General features: G+C 46.5%; 1 protein-coding gene across 2 annotated transcripts in view; it reads left to right on the top strand.

The window, feature by feature from the left end:
• Positions 1-26,705, top strand: part of NUSAP1 (nucleolar and spindle associated protein 1) — a 129,347-nt gene that overhangs the window by 84,779 nt on the left and 17,863 nt on the right. The gene's annotated exons all lie outside the window — the stretch shown is intronic.

Below are 26,705 nucleotides of genomic sequence, written 5' to 3'. Positions count from 1 at the left end.
TTCATCACCATCTTAGTTAGGGAACAATAATAACATTTTAAAAATGTATTTATTTCCATTTTCCCATTAGGTTTGGGGCTAAACTTATGGTTAGGGTTGGGGCTAAAGTTAGTGTTAGGAATGGGGCTAAATTTAGTGTTGGGGTTGGGGCTAAAGTAAGGGTTAGGGTTGGGGCTACAGTTAGGGTTGGGCCTACAGTTAGGGTTGGGCCTACAGTTAGGGTTGGGGCTACAGTTAGGGTTGGGGCTACAGTTAGGGTTGGGGCTACAGTTAGGGTTGGGGCTACAGTTAGGGTTGGGGCTACAGTTAGGGTTGGGGCTACAGTTAGGGTTGGGGCTACAGTTAGGGTTGGGGCTACAGTTAGGGTTGGGGCTACAGTTAGGGTTGGGGCTACAGTTAGGGTTGGGGCTACAGTTAGGGTTGGGGCTACAGTAAGGGTTGGGGTTGGGGCTACAGTTAGGGTTGGGGCTACAGTTGGGGTTGGGGCTACAGTTAGGGTTGGGGCTACAGTTAGGGTTGGGGCTACAGTTAGGGTTGGGGCTACAGTTAGGGTTGGGGCTAAAGTAAGGGTTGGGGTTGGGGCTACAGTTAGGGTTGGGGCTACAGTTAGGGTTAGGGGGTTGTCAGGATTAGGGGAGTGGCTATGGTTATGCTTGGGATTAGGGTTATGGGTGTGTTGGAGGTAGGTGTGGTTAGGGTTGGGATTAGGATTAGGAGCATGTTCGGGTTAGGGGTATGGTTCGGGTTGGGATTAGGGTTAGGAGCATGTTCGGGTTAGGGGTATGGTTAGGGTTGGGATTATGGTTAGGGGTGTGTTTGGGTTAGGGTTTCAGTTAGAATTGGGGGGTTTCCACTGTTTAGGCACATCAGGGGCTCTCCAAACGCGACATAGCGTCCAATCTCAATTCCAGCCAATTCTGCATTGAAAAAGTTAAACAGTGCTCCTTCCCTTCCGAGCTCTCCTGTGCACCAAATCGGGTTTACCCCAACATATGAGGTATTGGCGTACTCGGGACAAATTTGACAACTTTTGGGGTCCAATTTCTCTGGTTACTCTTGGGAAAATAAAAATTTGGGGGGCTAAAAAATCATTTTTGTGGGAAAAAATTATTATTTTCACGGCTCTGCTTTATAAACTGTAGTGAAACACTTGGGTGTTCAAAGTTCTCACAACACATCTAGATAAGTTCCTTGGGGGGTCTAGTTTCCAATATGGGGTCACTTGTGGGGGGTTTCTACTGTTTAGGTACATCAGGGGCTTTGCAAACGCAATGTGATGCCTACAGACCATTCCATCTAAGTCTGCATGCCAAACGGCACTCCTTCCCTTCCGAGCTCTGCCATGTGCCCAAACAGTGGTTTACCCCCAAATACGGGGTATCAGCGTACTCAGGACAAATTGGACAACAACTTTTGGGGTCCTGTTACTCTTGGGAAAATAAAAAATTGGGGGCGAAAAGATCATTTTTGTGAAAAAAAAATATGATTTTTACGGCTTTGCATTATAAACTTCTGTGAAGCACTTGGTGGCTCAAAGTGCTCACCACACATCTAGATAAGTTCCTTAGGTGGTCTAGTTTCCAAAATGGTGTCACTTGTGGGGGGTTTCATTGTTTAGGCACATCAGGGGCTTTCCAAACGCAACATGGAGTCCCATCTCAATTCCAGTCAATTTTGCATTGAAAAAGTCAAATGGCGCTCCTTCCCTTCCGAGCTCTGCCATGCGCCCGAACAGTGGTTTACCCCCACATGTGGGATATTGGCGTATTCAGGACAAATTGTACAAAAACTTTTGGGGTCCAATTTCTCCTGTTACTCTTGATAAAATAAAACAAATTGGAGCTGAAGTAAATTTTTTGTGAAAAAAAAGTTAAATGTTATTTTTTATTTAAACATTCCAAAAATTGAAACACCTGAAGGGTTAATAAACTTCTTGAATGTGGTTTTGAGCACCTTGAGGGGTGCAGTTTTTAGAATGGTGTCACACTTGGTTATTTTCTATCATATAGACCCCTCAAAGTGACTTCAAATGTGATGTAGTCCCTAAGAAAAAAATGGTGTTGTAAAAATGAGAAATTGCTGGTAAACTTTTAACCATTATAACTCCCTAACAAAAATAAATTTTTGCTCCAAAATTGTGCTGATGTAAAGTAGACATGTGGGAAATGTTACTTAATAAGTATTTTGTGTGACATATCTCTGTGATTTAAGGGCATAAAAATTCAAATTTGGAAAATTGCAAAAATTTTGCCAAATTTCCGTTTTTTTCCACAAATAAACGCAAGTAATATGAAAGAAATTTTACCACTATCATGAAGTACAATATGTCTTGAGAAAACATTGTCAGAATCACTAGAATCCGTTGAAGTGTTCCAGAGTTAAACCTCAGCCATTGATATCCTTCCACCTTACTCCATTGAGGTGCTGAAAAGAATATTCACTCGCTCCTCCACACTTCCACACATGCCTTTGCTCATGATGAGGGATTTCAGTATGCATTTACACCCATACTGGGAAAAACTTCATACAGGAACCATATCTGAAACAACTTTACTATCGGAGCTGGAGTTGATAGATATTTGCTGCATTAAACACCCCAACATCAAACAATACTCTTGTTGTTCAACGTCTTACCATTTGTTATCCAGAGTTGACTTGGCGGTTGGAAATGTGAATATGATGTCTCTGGAAAAGGAGTTTGAATATGTACCAAGAACTGAGTCGGCTCATTGCACCATAAGGGTACAACTGAGGTTGGGCACGGAGGGCTTGGTCACCAAGAACATATGGCGGTTAAACCCATTTTGGATTCAGACTATTGGGGGTTCTCTACATAACAGATTTCGGGAATACTTTAACATTAATATGTACTCCACTTCGAGGTTAATGGTATTAGAATCTATGAAGGCTTTTGTTAGAGGGCCCTCTATATTGGTGAAATTATTAAACGGAAAACTAAAACAAGAGAATAAACCCAAAAGTTACAAGGGCAGGTCGGCCTTGGCAGAATCAGAATTTATATCAAACCCTCAGCTAGCACTTTGGAAAATATGAAAGAATCTCGAAAACTAAAAAAAAAAAACACCTATTGGGACTAGCTGCACAAAATTTTTTTTTTTTTTTGCAAAACAAACATTTTACGGAGGGTGAAAGTACTGGCCACTTGCTAGCAATTATTGCTAAAGCACAAAATGGGCCCTCGTACATTTCTAGACTAGTCTCTAACACTGGGGTCATGATTATGGAGGATGGAGATATTCTCCACACTCTGCATAATTACTTTTCTAGTATTTATTCTTCTAGAAGCATCACCAATTCAGAAGAAAGACCTTTTTAGCAACCATCCCATTACCACAATTATCAAATCTAGAGATGGATATACTAGAGAAACCAATTGAACTTGAGGAATTGGAGGAGGTCATTCAAGGGTCCCAAAATGAGAAGGCTCCAGGCTCGGATGAGTTACCAGGGAAATTCATCAAAAACATCGGTAAATATTGCTTCCAAATTTACTGGCAGTTTTTCAAGAAAGTATTAGAATTGGTAACCTCCTGGAATCTATGAAAGAGGTGGCGGTGGTTTTTGATATTGAAAACTGGAAAGGATCCATCCCTGCATGATTATTATAGATCCAACTCCCTCCTCCAAACCGACATCAAACTGCTGGCTGATATTCTTGAGAAAACCAAAGCAGCCACTGAACATGGATAGAACAGTAAAATAGATAATGGGACACAGGTATAAATAATATACTGTTACAGAACCCCCAGCACCAAGAATGTTATGCAGTATATATTATGTATAATAGGTTCCATGTGAAATGCATCAGTCCACAGGCTGCGCCCCTGGGCAGAGGGGACAAGATATTCTCCTTCTGACCTCCCCCACCTTTGTAATTCCCACAGTAAATATCAGCAGGCTCCGGCCCCCTGCGGCTATTGTAATGTATGTCTGGCCTGCTTTTTCTATTGGCCTGCCCTGTGTATCTGTGCTATATATTCTTTGTGCTGTGAATAAAGTGGGTTCTTTTAGACTGGAAATACGTGTAGTAGCAGTCAGCTTTTATATGCTCTCACATAATCAAGGAATTCCAGCCAGCGTCCTTCATTCAGAATCCAGCAAAAGCAGAGTGGACCTCCTGAAACACGGGGGGTGCTGAAAGAGGTTCTACAGCACAGTAGACCCCGTTACACTGGTGGCAGCAGTGGGATGTGATACCCCTTCTACAGGAGGAAAGGAATGAATGGAAGACAACTACCAGAAGTTAAAGAGGACTACATTAAAAGATCTGGTGGAAGCCCAGCAACAAAACAAAAGCGGATTTGATAGCAGCCATCATGGAACATGACAGTGCAGCGCCTCCCAATGTGAACGTGGAGGAGACTGAATTCCAGAGGGAGGTATGGCCCAAACCCTGCAGTAGAGATCATACGAGAGGTGATGGCTGATGTGCGTACTGATCTGAAGGAAGAGATGGCCGAGCATACCAGGATAGAGCTAACCAAGATGGAGATGGCAGAGCGGAGAGTCAGCGAGCAAGGGGAGCTCTGGCCTCCGCCCAGGTACCTTCAACAGTAAGCCACAAAAAGATCCAGTATAATGCCTTCCGACAGTTGGGGGAGGCAGAGGAAGACATTGATGGCTTTCTGCAGGACTTTGAGCGGCAGTGTGCCCTTCATCAAGTGAAGCCGGAGGAACGGGTTCAGATTCTGGCCAGCAAGCTGACAGGCTGGGCAGCGGACGCCTATCGCACGGTACCTGATGAGGACTGTATGGACTATGAGCTAATCAAAGAAGTGATCTTGGCCCGGTATGCGCTGACACCAGAGGCATAACGCCAAAAGTTCTGCGGACTTATAAAACGAGTAACCGATACCCACTCTGAATGGGCCTGTAAATTACGGCGGTCACTGCTACAGTGGGTACAAGGGAGCCAAGCAACCACTAAGGAGGACGTCCTCCAGCTCTTCTTGTTAGAACGATTCTTTAATGGACTAAACCCCGAGACACAGGAATGGCTTCGGCACAGGCGGCCAATGACTCTTGAGGAAGCCGCTCTTCTGGCCGATGAACATCATGACGCCAGGAGGCCTCAGTTGTCCGGATCAAAGATGGTCATTAGGGGTCCGGCCATGGACCTGGAGACCCCAAACCACCGAAGATTGTAGGGGGACCAGCTAGAAACCCGGCCTACCACAGTTCCCCTGGGGCACGATGCCACATCTGCCGTCAGCTGGGCCACCTGCAAAGACAATGTCCCAACCGAACTCAGCATACCCAGTGGCCAAAGGCGGGAACAGCTACCTTCCGCCGGGCCGCTGTACACTGCTACCAAGGCGAAGCTGACCCGGCATTGGGGGCTACAACTAACCAAGGGGTGGAAGACATGGAGGAAGTGCTGCATGAAGTAGACCCCGTGCAGGCAGCCCGGGCAGATAATCGACAACAGCATCGACAGGTCGTGTGGGTTAATGGGAAACGCATGCAGGGACTAAGAGATTCCGGAGCAACTTTGACCCTTGTGAAGCCTCATCTCGTCCGGAACCAAAAGAAGACGGACCGGACAGTGGCAGTCCGTGTAGCAGGGGGAGCCATACATCGACTGCCCACTGCCAGGATTCACCTGAACTGAGGAGTTGGGAATGGCCTTGTTGAGGTCGGCTTGATGGAGGATTTGCCTGCAGACGTTTTGCTGGGAAATGACTTGGGGCCCATGTTGTCTGCCTTCTCGGTTGCCCCTCTGGCTGAGACATATCCTGTGACCACCCGGAGACAAGCTCGAGCTGCGGAGGCGGAATCACACTCAGAGGAGGCCCAGGAAAGACATCCCAGCCCTACACGTATTCCCATAGCCAGACACATTTATTGGGCCACCCCAGATGAATTTAAGAGGGAGTTATTTGAGAATCCTTCATTGGAGGGATATCGTGGGAAGGCACAGGAGGGGAGAGGGGTACTAGAAGGGTAACAGTTTATATGGAAGCAGGGACTCCTCTACCGGATCACAGAGCAGCACCACACAGGGATGAGCCCCACTATAAAACGACAGCTGGTAGTTCCCAAGAAGTATAGGCAGGAGTTACTGCGAATCTCTCATGACATACCCTTGGCCGGGCACTTCGGCGTCAGTCGCACCAGGCATCGTCTGACACACAACTTCTTTTGGCCGGGGGTAACCTATGATGTTAGTCAATACTGCCAGACCTGTGACAGTTGCCAGCGCATTGGCAAGAGGGGAGATCGATGCACGGCCAAATTACGCCCCCTCCCCATTGTGGAGGAACCATTTAGCCGAGTAGCGGTCGATCTGATAGGGCCGTTAGCCAAATCCAGTCCGTCAGGGAAAAGGTATATATTGACAGTGGTAGATTATGCCACACGGTATCCAGAGGCGGTTGCGTTACCTAACATACTGGCAGAGACGGTGGCGGCTGCCCTGCTCCAGGTTTTCTTACGGGTTGGATTTCCCCAGGAGATTCTCAGACCAGGGTACCCAGTTTACCCCGCACAGCTTCCACAGTTGGTTGGTCACCTCTGCTGTAAAGTCCATTAGAAGCGCCCCGAACCACCCACAAACCAATGGGTTGTGTGAATGCTTTAACGGGACATTAAAACAACTCATTGGGACTTGTACCAGGATCTACAGGGACTGGGAGAAATTCTTGCCTCACCTCCTGTTTGCCTATCGAGAGGTGCCCCAAGAATCCATGGGGTTCTCCCCATTCGAACTGGTATACGGGAGACGGGTAAGGGGACCCCTAGACTTAGTGCTAGAACACTGGGAAGGGGAGGACATCATAGAAGGGGTACCTATTGTACCCTATGTGGTGGAATTCCGGGACCGCCTACAGGAGCTGACCCAGGCTGTGCGTGGGAACATGCAGGTGGCCCAGCGGCGCCAGCGCGTATGGTACGATCGGAGGGCCAGAGAGCGCACCTTGGAAATAGGGCAGAAGGTCCTGGTGTTAGAGCCCACTAGGCAGCACAAGTTCCAAGTTGCATGGCAGGGGCCCTACCAGGTAGTGGGGAAAATAGCCGACACCACCTATAATGTCGCAGATTGTGACGACCCCAGGGTTATCCGCATGTTCCACGTAAATATGCTGAAGCCCTATCGGGAGCGCCCTGAAGAGGTAGTGGCCATCTGTGCACCTGAAGCAGAGGATATAGCCGGACTTCCCTTGCCTGATGTCTTAGGGGAGAAGACTCAGTTTAAAACATGGGACCAGGTACACTGGGGTGAAGACTTATGTCCCCAGGAGAGACAGCAGGCGGAGGAGTTGTTGAGGCAGCGACAGAGGATGTTTTCGGGGAAACCCGGGTACACTCACCTGGCACAACACAAGGATGAGACCCAGGATCAGACCCCCCCCTGCAGCAACCCCCCTTCCGCGTCCCTGAGTCTGTACGAGAAGGGATGCTGCAAGAGATGTTGCGTTTAGGGGTCATTGAAGAGTCAGATAGTCCCTGGGCATCCCCCGTAGTGTTACTACCCAAGAAAAGGATGGGACTACACGGTTTTGTGTAGACTATCGTAAGCTCAATGAGAAAACCGTGACGGATGCGTATCCCATGCCGCGTGTGGATGACTTGTTAGACCGGCTGGCAGGGGCAAAGTATTTGACCACCATTGATCTATGCAAAGGCTACTGGCAGATTCCCCTTAGTCCTGATGCTATTCCCAAGTCAGCATTTGTCACCCCGTTTGGCTTATTCCAGTTTCGAGTTATGCCATTCGGGATGAAGACTGCCCCGGCGACCTTCCAGAGGTTGGCTGACCGGCTTCTGGATGGTCTCCAGGACTATGCGTGTGCCTACCTGGATGAGATTGCCATCTACAGCACGACATGGGAAGAGCATCTAAATCACCTAGAGACAGTATTAGACAGGATCCACAAGGCCGGAATCACCCTGAACCCAAACAAGTGTCACGTTGGCAAAGCAGAGGTTCAGTATTTAGGGCATTGGGTGGGAAGTGGGAAACAGCGACCAGAACCAAATGGCCCACCCCATGCACTAAAACCCAGGTCATGGCGTTTCTAAGGGACAACGGGGTATTATAGGAAATTCGTTCCCAATTACAGCAGTGTGGCCAAGCCCCTCACTGATCTGACACGTAAGAACCAATCCCGCCAGGTAACCTGGACCCCAGAGTGTGAGGAAGCCTTCAGCCAGCTAAAGGACGCCCTCACCAATACCCCTGTATTGGCCGCACCCGATCCAACTAAATGTTTCCTTGTTCACACAGACGCTTCTATGTTTGGATTGGGGACAGTACTAAGCCAAGTTGGGCCGGACGGCCAAGAACACCCGGTAGCTTACCTGAGTCGGAAACTACTGCCCCGTGAAGTGAGCTATGCGGCCATCGAGATGGAGTGCCTGGCAATAGTATGGGCACTCAGAAAGTTACAACCATATTTGTATGGACGACAGTTTTCCCTCTTAACGGACCATAATCTCCTAGTCTGGCTTAATCGGGGCTCCGGAGACCACACCAGATTACTGCGGTGGAGTTTAGCCCTACAACCTCTGGACTTCACCATCCACTACAGACCCGGCAAACAAAACGGTAATGCCGATGGATTAAGTCGACAAACGGAACTTGTACCAACCCCGTAAACTTCGGTCATCCCCCAAACCGATCCGTTAAGGATCAGACTGTATGCCGATCGCGTCGCTGAAAAGGGGAGCCGTGTTACAGAACCCCCAGCACCAAGAATGTTATGCAGTATATATTCTGTATAATAGGTTCCATGTGAAATGCATCAGTCCACAGGCTGCGCCCCTGGTCAGAGGGGACAAGATATTCTCCTTCTGACCTCCCCCACCTTTGTAATTCCCACAGTAAATATCAGCAGGCTCCGGCCCCCTGCGGCTATTGTAATGTATGTCTGGCCTGCTTTTTCTATTGGCCTGCCCTGTGTATCTGTGTTATACCGTATATTCTGTGTGCTGTGAATAAAGTGGGTTCTTTTAGACTGGAAATACGTGTAGTAGCAGTCAGCTTTTATATGCTCTCACATAATCAAGGAATTCCAGCCAGCGTCCTTCATTCAGAATCCAGCAAAAGCAGAGTGGACCTCCTGAAACACAGGGGGTGCTGAAAGAGGTACTACAGCACAATAGACCCCGTTACACATACCTTTATTGAAAAGTGAATGGAAAAAAATGGCACTGTGTGCAAGAGTGCCCGCACAATAATGAAAATAAAATGACCATTAAAAGAGATAACAATATACAAAATGTAAGTGAATGAGGGACAGGAGAAGATGGACTACCAGCTGAAATTTATAAAGAGATTGAGGGAGTGTTGCTGCCCAGATTAAGATTAGTCTTGGAGGAGGCTAACAATAAGGGGATTCTCCCAGTCTCCATGAGGGAGGCCATAATAGTTGTAATCTCGAAGGAAGATAAAGATCTACGACTGCCTGATTCGTATCACCCGATTTCTTTGCTCACCACGGATGTTAAACTTCTAGCTGGGGTGTTAGCGACCCGATTGACAGGTGTTATTTCTAAGTTAATACATCCAGATCAGTCTGGCTTTAAGCCTGACAGGTCCACAGCAGTGAATCTTAGAAGGCTTTTTTTTTTTTTAAATCTACAACTGGGGGCTGATAACGGTGGGCATAAAGTTGTTGCTTCCTTAGATGCCCATAAGGCATTTGATAGTGTGGAATGGGGGTACTTGTGGCAGGTATTACAATGCTTTGGCTTTGGTCCACAATTTGTGTCTTGGGTTCAGTTACTGTACGCGCAACCATCAGCTAGAGTGAAAGTGAATGGGGAGCTTTCTCACACGATAAGGCTACATAGAGGGCCGAGACAGGGGTGTCCGCTCTCCCCTCTTTTTGTTTGCTTTGGCCGTGGAGCCTTTGGCCACCAAGATTCGCCGAGGTCTCTGGGTTTAAATATGGATCGATAAAGGAAAAGATAGCGCTTTACGCAGATGACCTACTGCTGTTCTTGAGTGACCCACGTGATTCATTGAGTAATGCAATTCGCCGCATCGAGGGATATGGTGCTTTGTCGGGGCTAAAGATAAACTATAATAAAACAATTTTGCTCATGGTGATTGATGTAGGGGTTGAGCTGGGATATTCCACGGAAGGGGGTAGACTTAAAATAGCAGATAAATTCAAATATTTGGGGATACTAATATCTTTGCCGATTACGAATTATTTGCATAAGAATCTTACACTGGTGTTTGGAATTCTTAAGGCAAAGGTAGGGGCTTGGTCTAAATTGCACTTTTCTATAGTAGGCCGAGTTACTTAAGATGACTCTGATGCCTAAGATACTGTATGTTCTCTATAACTCGCCTATTTGGATACCACGTGGGAAATTCAAACTGATTAACTCTTTATTTAGAAGTTTGGTATGGGGAAGCAGCACCCACGAATCAGGATGGACACGCTTCAACACCCTAAGGACGTGGGAGTTTTGGCTCTACCTAACCCTGAAATATATTTCTTAGCAACCCAATGACATTAAAAAGGCTGGGAACATGAGTCATCTGCCAATGTAGTACAACGTTTGATTAAAAGAAGTCCGGCGGTACAGTGTTTAGAAGATGGCTCCCTAGGGATACTTGGGAAAATGTACTCCACATTATTTCTGATATATAAAATATGGGGGAGAGTTAAACAAATTTGCGGGGTTACTTGTCTTACCAGGTTCTCTCCGCTGTCGTTTAACCCCTTTACCCCCAAGGGTGGTTTGCACGTTAATGACCGGGCCAATTTTTACAATTCTGACCACTGTCCCTTTATGAGGTTATAACTCTGGAACGCTTCAACGGATCCCAGTGATTCTGACATTGTTTTCTCGTGACATATTGTACTTCATGATAGTGGTAAAAATTCTTTGATAGTACCTGCGCTTATTTGTGGGAAAAAAAACAGAAATTTGGCGAAAATTATGAAAATTTCGCAATTTTCCAACTTTGAATTTTTATGCAATTAAATCACAGAGATATGTCACACAAAATACTTAATAAGTAACATTTCCCACATGTCTACTTTACATCAGCACAATTTTTGGAACCAAAATTTTTTTTTGTTAGGGAGTTATAAGGGTTAAAAGTTGACCAGCAATTTCTCGTTTTTACAACACCATTTTTTTTTTAGGGACCACATCTCATTTGAAGTCATTTTGAGGGGTCTATATTATAGAAAATAACCAAGTGTGACATCATTCTAAAAACTGCACCCCTCAAGGTGCTCAAAACCATATTCAAGAAGTTTATTAACCCTTCTGGTGCTTCACAGGAATTTTTGGAATGTTTAAATAAAAATGAACATTTAACTTTTTTTCACAAAAAATTTACTTCAGCTCCAATTTGTTTTATTTTACCAAGGGTAACAGGAGAAAATGGACCCCAAAAGTTGTTTTACAATTTGTCCTGAGTACACCGATACCCCATATGTGGGGGTAAACCACTGTTTGGGCACATGACAGAGCTCGGAAGCGAAGGAGCGCCATTTGACTTTTCAATGCAAAATTGGCTGGCATCGAGATGGGACACCATGTTGCGTTTGGAGAGCCCCTGATGTGCCTAAACATTGAAACCCCCCACAAGTGACACCATTTTGGAAAGTAGACCCCCCTAAGGAACTTATCTAGATGTGTGGTGAGCACTTTGACCCACCAAGTGCTTCACAGAAGTTTATAATGCAGAGCCGTAAAAATAAAACAATTTTTGTGGGAATTTTTTAAAAATTTTTTAGCCCCCAGTTTTGCATTTTCCCGAGGGTAACAGGAGAAATTGGACCCCAAAATTTGTTGCCCAATTTGTCCTGAGTGCGATGATACACCATATGTGGGGGGAACCACTGTTTGGGCGCATGGGAGGGCTCAGAAGGGAAGGAGCGCCATTTGGAATGCAGACTTAGATGGAATGGTCTGCAGGTGTCACATTGCGTTTGCAGAGCCCCTAATGTACCTAAACAGTAGAAACCCCCCCACAAGTGACACCGTTTTGGAAAGTAGACCCCCTAAGGAACTTATCTAGATGTGTTGTGAGAGCTTTGAACCCTCAAGTGTTTCACTACAGTTTGTAACGCAGAGCCGTGAAAATAAAAAAAAAAACTTTCCCCCAAAAATTATTTTTTAGCCCCCAGTTTTGTATTTTCCCGGGGGTAAGAGGAGAAATTCGACCCCAAAAGTTGTTGTCCTATTTATCCTGAGTACGCTGATACTGCATATGTTGGGGTAAACCCCTGTTTGGGAGCATGGAAGGGAAGAAGCACTGTTTTACTTTTTCAACGCAGAATTGGCTGGAATTGAGATTGGACGCCATGTCGCGTTTGGAGAGCCCCTGATGTGCCTAAACAGTGGAAACCCCCCAATTATAACTGAAACCCTAATCCAAACACACCCCTAACCCTAATCCCAACAGTAACCCTAACCACACCTCTAACCCTGACACACCCCTAATCCCAACCCTATTCCCAACTGTAAATGTAATCTAAACCCTAACTTTAGCCCCAACCCTAACCCTATCTTTAGCCCCAACCCTAACCCTAGCCTTAACCCTAGCCCTAATGGGAAAATGGAAATAAATACATTTTTTTAATTTTTCCCTAACTAAAGGGGTGATGAAGGGGGGTTTGATTTACTTTTATAGCGGGTTTTTTAGCGGATTTTTATGATTGGCAGCCGTCACACACTAAAAGACGCTTTTTATTGCAAAAAATATTTTTTGCGTTACCACATTTTGAGAGCTATAATTTTTCCATATTTTGGTCCACAGAGTCATGTGAGGTCTTGTTTTTTTGCGGGACAAGTTGACGGTTTTATTGGTAACATTTTCGTGCACGTGACATTTTTTGATCGCTTTTTATTCCGATTTTTGTGAGGCAGAATGACCAAAAACTAGCTATTCATGAATTTCTTTTGGGGGAGGCGTTTATACCGTTCAGCGTTTGGTAAAATTGATAAAGCAGTTTTATTCTTCGGGTCAGTACGATTACAGCGATACCTCATTTATATCATTTTTTTATGTTTTGGCACTTTTATACGATAAAAACTATTTTATAGAAAAAATAATTATTTTTGCATCGCTTTATTCTCAGGACTATAACTTTTTTATTTTTTTGCTGATGATGCTGTGTGGCGGCTCGTTTTTTGCGGGATAAGATGACGCTTTCAGCGGTACCATGGTTATTTATATCTGTCTTTTTGATCGCGTGTTATTCCACTTTTTGTTCGGCGGTATGATAATAAAGCGTTGTTTTTTGCCTCTTTTTTTTTTCCCTTACGGTGTTTACTGAAGGGGTTAACTAGTGGGCCAGTTTTATAGGTCGGGCCGTTACGGACGCGGCGATACTAAATATATGTACTTTTATTGTTTTTGTTTTTTTTATTTAGATAAAGAAATGTATTTATGGGAATATATATATAATTTTTTTTTTTTTTTTTTTTTTTTTTACACATTTGGAAAAAAATTTTTTTCTTTTTTACTTTGTCCCAGGGGGGGACATCACAGATCGGTGATCTGACAGTTTGCACAGCACTCTGTCAGATCACCGATCTGTCTGAGAGCACTGCAGGCTTCACAGTGCCTGCTCTGAGCAGGCTCTGTAAAGCCACCTCCCTCCCTGCAGGACCCGGATGCCGCGGCCATCTTGGATCCGGGCCTGGAGCAGGGAGGGAGGTGAGCAGACCCTCGCAGCAATGCGATCACATCGCGTTGCTGCGGGGGTCACAGGGAAGCCCGCAGGGAGCCCCCTCCCTGCGCGATGCTTCCCTGTACCGCCGGCACACCGCGATCATGTTTGATCGCGGAGTGCCGGGGGTTAATGTGCCGGGGGCGGTCCGTGACCGCTCCTGGCACATAGTGCCGGATGTCAGCTGCGATAGGCAGCTGACACTCGGCCGCGCTCCCCCCGTGAGCGCGGCCGATTGCGTATGACGTACTATCCCGTCGGTGGTCATAGGGGACCACCCCACCTCGACGGGATGGTACGTCTGATGTCAGAAAGGGGTTAATAATCTACCAGAGTTTTTGGCAATGAGATATACTGTATATCAGAATGGGGGATTCTATATGCCTGTCAGATTTTAGAGCGGCGGGAGTTGAAACCCTTTTCCCAGTTAGTCGGAGTATGGTGTTAAGATATCTGGGGTTAACAATATGCACAAGTAGGACATGAGTTTGTGGCTCAGAATAAGGGGGATTGTTTCAAAATTCAAAGTGACTTAGTATTGGACTACATCTGTGGAGTGGGGACAACAAGGAGTATTATCTCATCTCTATACAAGGATCTACTCCATACTCACTTATTGGGATATCCCGATTGGGCTAAATGGGAAAGAGAGTTGGGTCGCTTAGAGGATGAAACGTGGGAGTCTGTACTAGAATGGATACCAAAATTATCACTAAATGAGCCATATATACTCTCCCAGCTTTATATTGTACACAGAGTGTATAGATCCCCAGATGTCCTATACAAAGCTGGGTTGAGATCTGACTCGGAATGCCCTAGAAACCTAGATGTAGGAATGATAGTGCTGGAATGTTTCATATGTTAAACGTGTCCGAGATTGACTGCTTTTTGGTTGGTGGTGTTAAGCCGCATAGAAGGGGCATACAGATGTGTAATTCCAAGAGAACCATTGGTGTGCGTGTTGGGGTATGTAGAAGAGACAGTTGTGGATAACAAGCTAAAAATAGCAATCGCTAGACTACTATATATGGCTCGGAAGGTCATAGCAAGAAATTGGATAAAAGAGGAGCCTCCCTCGAGGGGAGAATACATTAAATACTACATGGTGGCCCGATTCTAACACATCAGGTATTCTAGAATTTGCATGCCCACGTAGTATATTGCCCAGCCCACGTAGTATATTGCCCAGCCCACGTAGTATATTGCCCAGCCCACGTATGTCACAGGTTAAAAAATAAACCTACTCGCCATTCTGGTCGCTGCTCCTCAGTATCCCGTCTCTCCGCCTCCTGGGATCCAACGGAGCTGTGTCGATGGGCGCGCGGCTGCCGCCATCTTGCGTTCCCAGGATGCATTGTGAAATTACCCAGATGACATAGCGGTCTCGCAAGACCGCTAGGTCTTTGGGTAATTTCGCAATGCATCGCTGGGAAAGGAAGATAGCGGCAGGCGCGAGCGGCTCAGCGGACAACGGAGGGTGAGTATAGCAGGTTTTTTGGTCCGTTACCGCCGGCATTAACTCTGTGTTAGCAGTGACCGGAGGGGAGTATGGAGCGGGCGCTGGCCACTGACTGTGGGGAGTAAGGAGTGGCCATTTTCTTCCAGACTGTGCCCGTCGCTGATTGGTCGCGGCAGCCATGACAGGCAGCTGGCGAGACCAATCAGCGAATGAATAACCATCACAGACAGACAGAAGGACAGACGGAAGTGACCCTTAGACAATTATATAGTAGATGTGGGGCAGGTCATTGCCCTGGAAAAGGGTGTATATCAGAAAAGAGGGAAGATGGTCTTGTATGATTGTGGACGCCTTGGCTGGAACTAGGTTAGGAGGAGGTTAAGGTAAGCAAGGCCTGAGGAGGGTTCGCCTGTTTAATAATGGTCTATATGTTCATAATGGAAGACACTACATATTGACAATGTATATAATGTTACAAGATATTTTAAGAGAAGAGCGTGAGCTGTCTAAAAGGGAAGAACGGGTGGCTAAGGGGGGGGGGGGGGGGGTTAATGGTGGGGAAAATGAAAATACATGTATTAATGTCAAATGTTTTATTGGACTTTTATAATTAATAAATATTTGAGGTAAAAAAAAAAGTGAATGAGGGACCACAAAAGAGAGCTTATGAACTAGTTTTAGTTAAAAAAAAAAAAAAAAAAAAAAACTTGCTTAATTGACGTGTATCAAGACATTATTCCTATGATGGGTAGCCCCATTTGTGACAATAAATAATAATGCCAAATAAATCATTTTGGTGACGTATAGAAGTTTAAGAAAATTAGTTATGAGCAGGAAACAGATGGGACACGTATTTAAATTTTATATAGATACACGATAGTACAATATTGTCAGGAATATATATATATTGTTTTGTACATTTATATATTATATTTATAAATGTACAAAGCAATGTACTGTATATATTATACATTTATATATGTACTTGTGAATCGCGATCCACCCGCGCCTATTAACTAGTTAAATGCTGCTGTCAAACTCTGCCAGCGTCATTTAATAAGTGCTTCCAGACAGGTATGAGTGCATCGGTGACCGTCACATGATCGGGGGTCATCTGTGCGTTGGCATGACAACCAGAGGTCTCTCTATGGTTGTTGATGCCAGATTGATGTGAGCGCCACCCTGTGGTCAGCGCTCATAGCAAGTCTGCAATTCAGCTACATAGAGGCCATCTGAGCATCGCCTCTATGTAGCTGAGCCGATCAAGTTGTGGCAGCTTCTAGCCTGCCATTGAGGCTAGTAAAGCATGGCAAAAGTTTTAAAAAAAATAAAATAAAATTCAGAATCGCCCGATCTATCGGTTACAAAAAAAATAAAAATAACCTGACCCAACATGTATACAAAAATAAGCAAAAGAAGGCAGCACTCCAAGTCCTTTTCAAGGTGAAAAAATGTGACGTTTATTCAACCCACATCTCTATGCGACGTTTCGGCTCACACTGAGATTTTTTCAAAAATAATAATAATTAAAAAAAAATATATATATATATATCTATATGTATAGATTGTCTAAGGGTTTTTCCGTCCGTCTGTCTGTCTGTCCTGGAAATCCCGGCTCTCTGATTGGTCGAGGCCTGGCGGCCTCGACCAATCAATCAGCAACGGGCACAGCGACGATGATGTCCTAAAGAACGTAGACATCTCACGTTTCTGATTCAGCGACGGGCATAGTATCGACGTAGATGTCATAATGGTTGCCATGGCGACGATGTCATAAAGGTTGCCTCGACCAATCAGCGACGGGCACAGTGTGCCGCGAATTCTGGAATCATCATTGTCCATATACTACAGGGGACATGCATATTCTAGAATACCCGATGCGTTAGAATCGGGCCACAATCTAGTATATCTATAATTGTCTAAGGGTTTTTCCGTCTGTCTGTCCTGGAAATCCCGCGTCTCTGATTGGTCGAGGCCTGGCGGCCTCGACCAATCAATCAGTGACGGGCACAGCATGGCGACGATGATGTCATAAAGGTTGCCTCGACCAATCAGCGACGGGCACAGTCTGCCGCGAATTCGCCTCGACCAATCAGCATCGACGTAGATGTCATAATGGTTGCCATGGCGACGATGATGTCATAAAGGTTGCCTCAACCAATCAGTGACGGGCACAGTCTGCCGCGAATTCTGGAATCATCATTGTCCATATACTACGAGGACATGCATATTCTAGAATACCCGATGCGTTAGAATCGGGCCACAATCTAGTATATAGATATTTGTCTAAGGGTCACTTCCATCTATCTGTCTGTCCTTCTGTCTGTCACGGATATTCATTGGACGCGGCCTCTGTCTGTCATGGAAATCCAAGTCGCGGCAAAACAGCCACGACGAATCAGCGACGGGCACAGTTCGGAAGAAAATGGCCGCTCCTTCCTCCCCGCAGTCAGTGCCCGGCGCCCGCATAATCTCCTCCGGTCAGCGCTCACACAGGGTTAATGGCAGCGTTGACCGCGGTGTAACGAACTCGTTTAACGCTGCTATTAACCCTGTGTGACCAACTTTTTACTATTCATGCAGCCTATGCAGCATGAATAGTAAAAAGATCTAATGCTAAAAATAATAAAAATAAATAAATAAAAAATCAGTATATACTGACCGTCCGTCGGCCCCTCGGATCCACAACAGGCCTTTCCCGCTCACGATGCTCCGGTAACTGGTCCATGCTGCGATATCGCGAGATGATGTAGCGGTCTTGCGAGACCGCTACGTCATCATCTCGCGAGACCGCAATGCACTCTTCAGACCGGAGCGCGCGAGGACCATCGGTAACCGGCCGCTTCGATCGGGAGGCTCCGGAACGTGAGTATGTACCGTATTTTTCCGACTATAAGACGCACTTTTCCCCCCCAAAATTGTGAGGAAAATGGGGGGTGCGTCTTATAGTTGGAACGTAGGCTTACCGGCATTGTGGCGGCGACAGAGGTGCGGGGATGATGTGGCGCGGTGACCGGTATGGCGTGAGCAGGGTCCCGTCCACGGCGATTTTCCTGAAGCCGAGATCTCAATCTGTTAACTCGGCTTCAGGAAAATGGCCACCGTGATCTCCATCTGCGCACGCGCGGCCTCCCGCGGCCATTTTCCTGAAGCCCCAGGAAGCAGAAAACTCAATCTGCGCATGCGCGGCCTCAGAAAGATGGCCGCCGCCACCGGGAAAACCGTAACTCACCCAGCTCTACTGCTCTCCTTCAATACCGGGCCGCGGATTCACCTCAAATGTGGACGGGACCCTGCTCACGCCATACCGTCACCGCGCTACATCATCCCTGCACCTCTGTCGCCGCCACAATGCCGGTAAGCCTGCCGCCACTGGGAAAACCGTGACTCACCCAGCTCTGCTGCTCTCCTTCAATACTGCTGTGGCGTCACCTCAAATGTGGAAGGGACCCTGGCTGCCGCCACCTGAGGATGTGACCGCACATCTGCCGCCACTACAGCACTGCCGCAACCTCTCCATGGACACCAGGCCATGGCGTCGCCCACCTAAGCAGGATGGGACCCTGCTCAGGTGCACGCCGTTCCGCCCACCGCACCTCAGCATCACCTCACCTCTGCCACCACCATGCCTCCTGTGACCCTGCTCTGCCACTGCCTGCCCTCAGGTAAGAGATCTTAAATTCGGACAATAAGACGGACCCCCATCTTATAAAAAATCTTTTTTTCTGCAATTTTCACCCCAAATTTGGGGTGCGTCTTATGGTTCGGTGCGTCTTATAGTCCGAAAAATACGGTAACTATTTTTTATTAAAAATTTTTTATTTTTTTTAACAGGGATATGGTGCATACTACGTGACTGGCCAGTATACTACGTGACTGGCCAGTATACTACGTGTCTGTCCTGTATACTATGTGGCTGAGCAATATACTTCAGTTTTGTCTCCTTCGGCACTTCCCTCCACAGTGGCCTCCTCCCAGCAGGACCGTCCACCCACCCAGCGAGCGAGATGTAAACCATCGTCTAAGCCAGCCCCTAACTAACATTCCAAGGGTCATCCCTCAAAGTCCTCCTTCTCCTGCTCTAATAGGTTTTCTTCAGCATGAAGTGTCACCCACCCCCACCTGGAATTTATCTCCAAGGTGGGCTGCCGTCTTCTTCTATTCCGGGAAGCCTGGCTATCTGGTTTACGATGCCTGGGTCAGAGAGCTAATGACTTCTGGCTACAACATATAATGTTTGTCCCTTCCTGGGAGGCGTTTCTTCATGTCTCGCCCCCAAGGCTTCCAGCACAGGTCCGAGGTTTCTTTGAAGCCATCTCCTTTTTCTTCCAAAAGGAGTCATCATACCCGTTCCTCTCCATGAACATTTTTCAGGATTCTATTCCAATCTTTTCATTGTCTCAAAGGACGGCTGCCTCCGTCTGATCCTGGACCTCAGGTGTCTGAACATACGTGTACGTCCGCCCTATAATCGTCTCGATGGAATCTGAGGAGTTTCTCTGCTCAGTGGACATTCAGGGGATGCGTATCTCAACATTCCGATTTGTGCGCCGAATCAGAGATTATTCAGTTTGCTGTTCAGAGAAGTCACTATCAATTCACAGCAGTCACCTTAGGTCTGGCCTCTGCTCCCAGGGTGTTCACAAAGGTAATAGCAGTGGTCATGGCAATCCTGTGATCCGGGGCGATTGTTATTATCCCTTATCTGGATGATCTTATAATCAAGGGATCGTCCTTCCGAGACTGTTGTCAGAATCTTCAGATCACCCTGGACACGCTTGTCTGTCTCGACTGGATAGTTAACAAAGCAAAGTTTTCCTGGGGATATTGTTGGTCACTGCCCAAAATCTTTCTCCTTGAAGAGAAGGTCTCAACTCTTCATCTGGGGATCCGCTTTCTGAAACGCCCATCTTCTCATCCCTTTCGGCTCTGCATGAGTGTGCTGGGGAAGATGATTGCACTTTTCCCAGTTTCATTCCTGTGCACTTCAGCTGGCCTTGTCAGCATGGGACAAGATGTCGTTCTTGGGCCATCCCATTATCCTACCCCCTCGAGTGCGTCAGTCATTTACCGTACATAGTGAACCCTTTCTTTGTCCATTCGCGTAGGGAGATAATTTCTTTCCCTCCATTGGAAGGTCGTCCCAATCGATGCCAGCCTTCTCGATTGAGGTGCTGTCTTTCTGCGTCAAACAGCCCAGGGTCGCTGAAGCCCTCGGGAAGTTACACTGCCATTCAATCTGGAGATCTGGGAAATCTACCTCTCCCATCTTCACTGGCAGTATCTCCTTGTAGGCCATCTGGGTCGCATCCAGTCAGATGCCACAGCTGTGGCGTACATAAACTACCAGAGCGGAACGTGCATCTCCAGGATACAAGCCTGGGCTGAGAAACACCACAGCAATCTCCGTGGTTCACATTCTGGGGGTAGAAAATTGGGTCACCGTCCTTGTCGCCAGGACATCGTCTCAGGCGAGTGGTCACTCAACCCCTAAGTGTTCAATCAGGTTTGTCAGAGATGGGGTAGCCCCGACTTCATCTGACGGCGTCTCGGATGAATGCCAAGGTGCCTCTCTTTGTATCTAGGTCCTGCGACCCTCTGACGATCGGTCAGGACACCTTGGTCTGTCTCTCAAGTCAGAAGGAGTACCCGTAATTCTGCTGTCCCCAGACGGGCCTGGTATGCAGAGCTAGTAAACATGCTCACAGACACTCTGGTAACGTCCAGACCGCCCAGATCTCCTTTGGCAGGGTCAACTCTTCCACCAGAATTTTAATTCTCTGAATTTAATGACGTGGCCATTGAGACTGCCGTTGTGAAGCATTCAGGTTTTTCACCTCAGGTCATACAGACCATGATCAGTGTGAGAGTCTGCGTTTCCTCGCATTTATAATAGAACCTGGCTGGCCTATTTTTCTTGGTGTGAGGACTATCAGTCCGCTCCAATGTCTTTTTCCCTTCCATCTATCCATCCATCCATCCATCCTGGCTTTTCTCCAGTCCTGAACTCGATTCCAATCTTTCCCTCAACACTCTCAAGGGTCAAGTCTCTGGGCTTTTTCAAAGGGTGTTGGTTATCTGGCCCCCACCTTATCGCCCTCCAGTAGATCCAAGGGATCTTAACTTGGTCCTTTGTGCTCTTCAACAATCTATGCTCGAGCCCATTCAGGACATTACGGCTTCCCTTCTTTGCTGGAAGGTTTCCTTTATGGTGGTGTAGGAATCTGTACTCGGCTGCAGTTGAGATAGGCACAGGAAGCGGTATTGTTAAAATGTCCAAGCAAGTTTATTAAAACTGCATAAACTGCTCTGGATTGCCAAAACAAACGAACAGCCTTTTCTGGCACAAAGTGAAAAAGCAAACAGAAAAATAAACAGTCCATATTGTACTGTGGGTCCGCCCGCTCAGGTCAGCGTCTTTAGCAACACACACTGGAGGTCTCCATCCCTCCATCCACAGACACTGAATGAGACATTCAGCCTCTATTTTATTAGCCAAACCACACCCCTGTGGTTGGGATATGTGAGCGGTCGTTCCCACCCATCTCTTATGACTGCTTGTAAAATCTGGCCCTGCAATGGCCTAATAACTTTCTCAGCGCTATAGGTGATGGAGCATACTTCCGAGCTCACATCACCACAGCTAATAGCCACAATGACACACATCTCCCCTCAAGCACTTGTCCGGCGGCCATCTTACAGTGGCTATAATGTCTATCAGATGAGTCTCTGAGCTGGCAGCTCTCTTGTCGTTCTAGTTTTCTATCAGGACATGGTGGTCCATAGACCGTTTCCTTTGTTCCTGCCTACGGTGGTCTCCTCCTCTTTCCACATCAATGAGGACATTGTCCTTTCTTTCTTTTGCCATTCCCCAGTTAAGGTACCTTCACACATAACGATATTGTTAACGATATCGTTGCTTTTTGTGACGTAGCAACGATATCGTTAATGAAATCGTTGTGTGACAGCGACGAACGATCAGGCCCCTGCTGGGAGATCGTTGGTCGCTGAATAAAGTCCAGAACTTTATTTTGTCGCTGGACTCCCTGCAGACATCGCTGGATCGGCGTGTGTGACACCGATCCAGCGATGTCTTCACTGGTAACCAGGGTAAACATATGGTAACTAAGCGCAGGGCTGCGCTTAGTAACCCGATGTTTACCCTGGTTACCATCCTAAAAGTAAAAAAAAACAAACGCTACATACTTACCTACAGCTGTCTGTCCTCTAGCGCTGTGCTCTGCACTCTTCCTGTACTGGCTGTGAGCGTCGGTCAGCCGGAAAGCAGAGCGGTGACGTCACCGCTCTGCTTTCCGGCCGCTGTGCTCACACACAGTACAGGAGGAGTGCAGAGCACAGCGCTGGAGGACAGACAGCTGTAGGTAAGTATGTAGCGTTTGTTTGTTTTTTTACTTTTAGGATGGTAACCAGGGTAAACATCGGGTTACTAAGCGCGGCCCTGCGCTTAGTTACCCGATGTTTACCCTGGTTACCGGCATCGTTGGTCGCTGGAGAGCTGTCTGTCTGACAGCTCTCCAGCGACCAAACAGCGACGCTGCAGCGATCCGGATCGTTGTCGGTATCGCTGCAGCGTCGCTTAATGTGAAGGGGCCTTTAATCCCTTGGAAAGGTCACTCCACAGGCTGTACCAGGGCAGAGCTTTTCGGTTCTACATCTCTAGGACTGCTCCATCCCTGTGCTCTGACACTGTCATCCATGATGGTTGTCTTAGGGTGTCTTTCTGCCTCAAAATCTACCATCTCTTGGCTATCTTGGAGGCATATGTGGCTAATGGCAGACCACCCCCTCTGGTGTAAAGGCTGACTCCACCTGGGTGGTGGGGGCCTCCTGGGCAGTTTGCCCCTGGGTCTCTGCATCTCAAATCTGCAAGGCAGCTACCTGGTCTTCCCTTCCCACTTTCACGAGGTTTTATTGAATACATACTTGGGCTTCGGCTGATGCCAGCCTGGGAAGAAAGGTTCTGCAGATGGCTGTTGTCCACCGTCCGACCTGAGTTTTTCCCTCCCTTGGGACTGCTTTAGGATGTCCCATGGTTACTTGTGTCCCCCATTGAAGTGATAGAGTGATGGATTTTTTGTACTCGCTATAAACTTTCTTGGAGCCTTCATTGGGGGATACAGCACCCTCCCTGGTTTGTGCCCATGTGCCTTTGGTTGGACCTTTACATAGCTGTTTTTTGTTTGTTTGTTTGTTTGTTTTTTTGCTTCTGCTTTTTTACGAACTGATGAGCTTTGTGCCAGTCAGTGGGTGTATACGGCTGAGGAGGAGCTAATTATTTTTTTGCTTAGTGTCAGCCTCCTAGTGACTGCAGCATGGTGCACACATGGTTACCTGTGTCCCCCAATGAAGGCTCCAAGAAAGAGATTTTACCGTTGGTGCCAAAAATCCATCTTTTACGCTGTTCCTCGTGCAGTGTAAGAGATTAGACGATTTTGTTTGGGTTGGTGATACCAAATTTATATTGGGTTGATGTTTCTGGTTGCTGTTATACACCAAAGACATTTTTATTATTTTACATTGCCATAGTTTTAAGTTATAATTTTTCTTTCTCTGTCGAGTCATGTGAGGACTTGTTTTTTTTATGGGATGAGTTGACTTTTTTATTGGTACTATTTTCAGGCACTATTTTTGATCGCTTTCTATTCTGATTTTTGGGAGGCAGAATGAACAAAAAACAGCAATTCAAAATGTGGTGTTTTTTTTTTTTTATACGCGGTTTACTGTATGGTAGAAGTGATGATGGCTTTATTCATCAGGTCAGTACGATTACAGCGATTGCCACATTTATAGAACTTTTTTTTAATATATTGTTGCTACTAGAACTAGAGCTGCACTTGGTGTTTCCAAATATGTGTTTGTGTTTTTTTTTTTTTTTCTTCTTTACTTATACCCTCTATGGGACTTTAACTTTTGACTGATCACTGGTCTTCTGCCTTGCAATACAAATGTACTGCAGATCGCCTGTTAGACCCTGCATGTGGCTGGCATACCAAGAGGTCATTGACCTCCAGGTGTCATTACTATCATCCCCTGGGATTTCGTTGGGAGGTGCAGCTGCCTTTCTCTCACAACCTAAACACTACAACCGCTATCCATTGCGGCATTTGGAGGAGCTCCGCTATCGGGTAAGGCTACTTTCACACTAGCGGTTTTTTTTTTATCCGTCGTTTTGGGCAAAAAACGGATCCTGCAAATGTGCTCGCAGGATGCGTTTTTTGCCCATAGACTTGTATTAGAGACGGATGGCCACACGTCGAGTCCATCGTGCAACGGATCCGTCGTGTTTTGGCGAACCGTCGGCACGAAAAAACGTTCAAGTGAACTTTTTTTGTCCGTCGCGTCTGCCATTTTCTACAGCGCGTGCGCGGCCGAAACTCCGCCCCCTACTCCCCGGACTTCAGAACGGGTTTAAAAACTGCATCCGCTGCCCACATCGTGCAAAAACTTCACAACGTCCTTCGGCCCAACGCACAGCGACGGACCCGTACCGACGCAAGTGTGAAAGAAGCCCAAGACTCCTTTCACACATCAGTTTTTTGCCGTCAGTCACAATCCGTTGGCTTGGCGGATCTGGCTAATTTGATCCTAAAAAAAAAAGTGAGCATTCTCAGTTTTAAAAAAAAAAAAAAAATCCGTCGCCGGATTCCATCATTTGACAGATCCGGCACCCATAGGCTTCCATTCGAGCAAATGACGGATGACGATGGATCCGTCGCTGTCCATTGTTTCGACGGACACAAAAAAAGTTATTTTGTCCGTTGTCTCCGGCCACCACACAAACAATTTTCGACAGATGAAGCGTGAGGCCATCCGTTGCAATCTGTCGCTAATACAAGTCTATGAGAAAAAACGGATCCGGCAGCATCAGTCGCCGGATTCATTTTTTTCAAAATTCGACGGATTGCGACTGATGGCTAAAAACTGATGTGTGAAAGGGGCCTTAGGCTACTTTCACACTTCCGTCTTCCAAATCTGCACAGGATCAGTCAAGACGTTGAAATGACGGATCCTATGCAGATTGTGGAAAACGTGTGCACTGGGCCTGTCTTTCTGACGAGGCTATGTGCATCTGTTGTGTATGTGTTTTCACAGCGGTTTTCCGCTGCAAAAATGCATACACAACAAAAACCAGGTTAAAAAAAAAACAAAAAAACGCAGTATTCTCACCTACCGGCATTCCCGCGCAGCGATGCTCCCGGCAGCTAGCGTTCATAGTAATACATTGCGAAAGCTCGCGAGAAGTTGCGGTGAGGATATTGCGATTTTGTTTTTTGTTTTTTTTTTTCCCCCTTCAAATTATATCTTGTTACTATTGATGCTCCATAGGCGGCATCAATGGGAGAAAGCGAGCAAGAGAGAATTTCCCTGACGGGAAATTCTTCCACACATGCTCTCTTTGAAAAGACGGGACCCGTCGATGGATTCCTGCTTTTCACAGTCAGCGACGCATCCTGCGCCCATAGGCTTCCATTGTAGCCAGTGACGGGCAGCGCAGGATGTGTTGCTGACCGATTTTTCCGACGTGCAGAAAAAAAACATTCCTATGAACATTTTCTCTGCCCGACGGACCGTTTTTTTTAATGCAGGATCCAGTGAAAGACGGATGAAACAGATGGCAATCCGTAGCTAGAACAAGTCTATGGGAAAATGCAGGATCCTGCAAATTTTTTTGCAGGATCCTGCATTCTCAAAAATCGACGGATTGGGACGGGAGCTGAAAGACGGAAGTGTGAAAGAGCTGAACTCCCAGCTGTGATTGTGCAGGGAAGTACTGTGATTGGATTTGTCAGATGGACCGACTGATCAGATAGCGGGGACTGCGGTAACTGTTCCCCGTATCTCTAGCCGTGCCGGTCAGGTGTCTAGTTCTACTGCTGGCACAGAGCTGTTGTGCCGGTCAGGTGTCTGGTTCTACTGCTGGCACAGAGCTGTCCCTTTTTCTAATTGTTTCACTATTCTACAGCTAAATTGGTTCAGAGGCGAAAACAATTGAACCAAACTAATTTTGTGGTGCTAAAAACTAATGATGCTTGTGATTACTTATGACACCTTTCATGCAGGCTTATAAATTGCATCTTTATTTCAGTATCATTATTGCATTGTCAGAAGCTCGCCTATTGCATCATCTATTTAGTCTATTGAGCCTTCAGTATTCTCTCATCTTGGGGGGGACCAATAAAAAAATAAAAAAACGCCAACTCAACTCAGATGGTGTAATCCTAATTACAGCTGCATCACCTACTTTAATAAATGCTCTCTGTGTAAGGTATACAGTATTAGGATTTCTTGGCTTATTTAGTACAGGGGTGGAGAACTTTTTTTTTTTTTTCTTCTTTTTTTTTGCCAAGGGCCATTTGGATTTTTATACTGTCCTTTGGGAGCCATACAAATTGTGCACTAACTCTGCCCTGTGTCCTGCCATTGGTGTCAGGCCTTAATCTTATATTGTATGTGACTCAGTAGTGAACACTGCATGCTCATGCTCAGTGCAAGAAGAAATGTATGGGCCCAGGACCATCAAAATACAACTGCCGGCCCAAGTGCTGCAGTCCTCA

The sequence above is a fragment of the Ranitomeya imitator genome, chromosome 1, assembly GCF_032444005.1.
Source record: "Ranitomeya imitator isolate aRanImi1 chromosome 1, aRanImi1.pri, whole genome shotgun sequence".
Lineage (NCBI taxonomy): Eukaryota > Metazoa > Chordata > Amphibia > Anura > Dendrobatidae > Ranitomeya > Ranitomeya imitator.
This window is presented reverse-complemented; position numbering and strand designations above follow the sequence as displayed.